Below are 2,805 nucleotides of genomic sequence, written 5' to 3'. Positions count from 1 at the left end.
TGAATGATGGTGTAAGGCCCTAAGTTCAATTTGGAACAATTTTATGGAAGTTTGAATAAAATTGAAGTTTTTGGCTATGTTTGATAACTGGCAGATTAGAACTGTCAACTTGTGTGAATTTTTAGAGGGTCTTAACGACTTCATTTGGGAAAACTTCCTTCATGAGCGTTGTAGCCCTTTAAGTCTAAAAAATTCTCGAAGTGGAATCAGGTCATTCCGACCTCTGTAGCTCGAGATATCATCGGTTTAGTGACGATGGTCCTGGCTGTACAGTACCAGCGGATTTAATTGATTTGTTTCCTTTCAATTCCGAGTTTGATCGTGATATTACTAAAAAGGGCTGAGGGTTTTGATTAGTTTCAGACCTGAGTAAGTTCTTAAGTGATGGGGTCAAGGGTTTTGACTTGGGTCGGGCTTGAAGGAAAACAAACCCTAGCCCAAGAGAGGGAGAGAGGGGACGCGGGCTATGTAGGGTTTTGGGGGGGAAAGGGGTTTCTTTTCACACTATTCTGAAGAAAGAAACCTGGTGCACTTCTGAAACACGTAAAACAGAGGAGAAAGAGTGAGAGAAACTTTCCCCTTGCACCCTAGCCGTCACCGTCCCAAGCCCCACCACCGTCGACGTGTTCGCACAAGAGGGAGAAGGAGTTCGCGAGCGAGAGGGAGAGAGGAAGGTCACGCGTGGAAGAAGAGGAGAGAAACCAGAACCTTGCTCTTCAATTTCATCTTTTCTTCAAGCCTAAGGACAAAGGTAAGGGCTGGTCCTAGGATTGGGTAGATTGCCTAGGGTATTTGCCATGTTTTACTATGAGAAAAGCCATGAACATGATTGCTTTTGCAAGAGTTTTGTGTTCATGATGCTTGCTGTTTTTTTCTGCCTTGAGATCTTGATGTTTTGCTTCTGATTTGAGATGAAATGTTGATGCCATGATTCTCCATTAATCATCACTACAACTACCGTTTCTTCTATGACTTTGCTTGATTAAAATGATTGAAGATTTATATGCTTAGATCTGCCTTTTGTGCTAGAATTGATGGTTATCTTGGTTCTGGAAATTTAAGCATGATATATGATATATGATATGCGGTTCTTGCTGCTGGAATATGGTTTAAAACTCTGGGACTTGAATGGTTGAAAAATTAATTTGAAGGCAAAAGTATCTCTGCCAGTTTCCTGTACTGGACAGCGAGTTTTGGAGCTTAATTACACCTAATTCGGGGTCTCAAATGAAAAAGGGATAAACTGGAAAATTGTAGATTTTCGAATTGGCTTTCTATGCATATAAAGAACATAATTTTGGGTCTAGTAATGAGGTCTGGAGGTCGATCTTAGTGACTGTTGCACCTGCTGTTCTTCCTGTACCGGACAGCAAGCTTTAAGGCCTAATATCACCTAATTCTGGATCTCAAATGGAAAAGTGATAAACTATAAAAGTGTAGAGTTTCGAATTATCTTTCCAGTCATGTATCATGTGAATTTTGTGGCTAAGTATTGCGGTCTGTAGACCAGTTTTAGTACACGCTGCACCTGTTGTCCAAAAACACTAAATTTGAGAAATTGTTGGAAATGTTAGTAACATGTGATTAGGGACCTTTGTGAGATTTTTATATGATGATATCTGTAAACTGAGCCTCTGGAATTTGTAAATAATTTGTGAATTTGGGAGGCCCTGATTATTTCTATGCTTTGCATGAAGTTTAGTTGTGACTTGTTTAGGAGGTCGCTCACCCAGCTGTAATTCCTCCTAGTGTGACTGTTATTTCTTGACGTTGTAATCTGATACGATATTAACTCATAAGACTCTAGGATTGACATTAGAGCCTTAAACACCAAGAGAATGAATTTATAACTCGCTTGCAAGTAAATGTGATAAAACGGTCATAGGTCTAGTGAGACTATGGACCATGAGAACGATGGTACCTTGCACGCGAGGGAGTTATTTGGGTTGACTGCGGTCTCCCGTGAACCTTGTGGGCCGGTGTGGCTTCACGTGATTTGGTTGACTGCGGTCACCGTGAACTTTTGAGGATCATTGCGGCTCCACGTGATTTGGTTGACTGCGGTCACCGTGATAACCGTGCCTCTGCGGAAGCACGAAGATGGCCATGGAAGTTTTGGTGGGTTGTGTGAAGTGAGATTCCGTTAGTAACTGACTCTTTCCCATAAAAGACATATAATGTACTTATATTATATATGTTGTTGTTGATTTTGTCATTATCATTCTTTTGTTGGACCTGACCCTGCTTGTTTGCTATGTGTTTATTTGGGGGGGGTAGATGGTCGTGAAGATAATGGCGATGACACATTCTTGGGAGTTGATGCTACGTGACGTGCCAATACCGGAGGACGACTACACTTCAGAGGAAGAGGAAGAGGCTAAGGAATAGGGTTTGGGTTGAGAGTCTTTTGTTTTCTGTTGGGGTTGAGAGTTTCCGAAGTGTTGGTATCGAACAATTTTATTGCTTAAATTCGAATGAACAAGTTTTGATGTAATCTTTATTTTCATTCAGGCCTTTGATTCGTACTCTTTACAGTTGGTTATTTAAAAAGTTTTACGATGTTGGTTACTTCCGCGTGTTTTTGGAAAGGTTATGTTTCAAGAGTTTTCGTAAAATGAAAGGTTTGTCATTAATTGAAGATTAATAAGTGAATCGACGAAAATTCTTTACGAAAATTGGTTAATTAGTTACTGTGTAACACTCGAGAAATCGGGGCGTTACAGATGGGTTCAGAAGTTAATGGGTTGTATGGAATGGTGATGGGAGAGGTTGGTTCTTCTGACCTAGAGGGTTGGTTCTGGAGCA

General features: G+C 40.7%; 1 long non-coding RNA gene across 1 annotated transcript; it reads left to right on the top strand.

Annotated features, from left to right (window-relative positions):
• The first annotated feature begins 483 nt into the window (after positions 1–483).
• LOC130714191 (uncharacterized) lies at positions 484–2,568 on the top strand. The gene is made up of 2 exons (XR_009011190.1): positions 484–751; positions 2,278–2,568. It is a non-coding gene; the product is annotated as an uncharacterized LOC130714191 (long non-coding RNA).
• Positions 2,569–2,805: the final 237 nt, after the last annotated feature.

The sequence above is a fragment of the Lotus japonicus genome, chromosome 4, assembly GCF_012489685.1.
Source record: "Lotus japonicus ecotype B-129 chromosome 4, LjGifu_v1.2".
Taxonomy (NCBI): domain Eukaryota; kingdom Viridiplantae; phylum Streptophyta; class Magnoliopsida; order Fabales; family Fabaceae; genus Lotus; species Lotus japonicus.
Note: the sequence above shows the minus strand (reverse complement) of the source record. Positions and strands in the feature narration are given on the sequence as shown.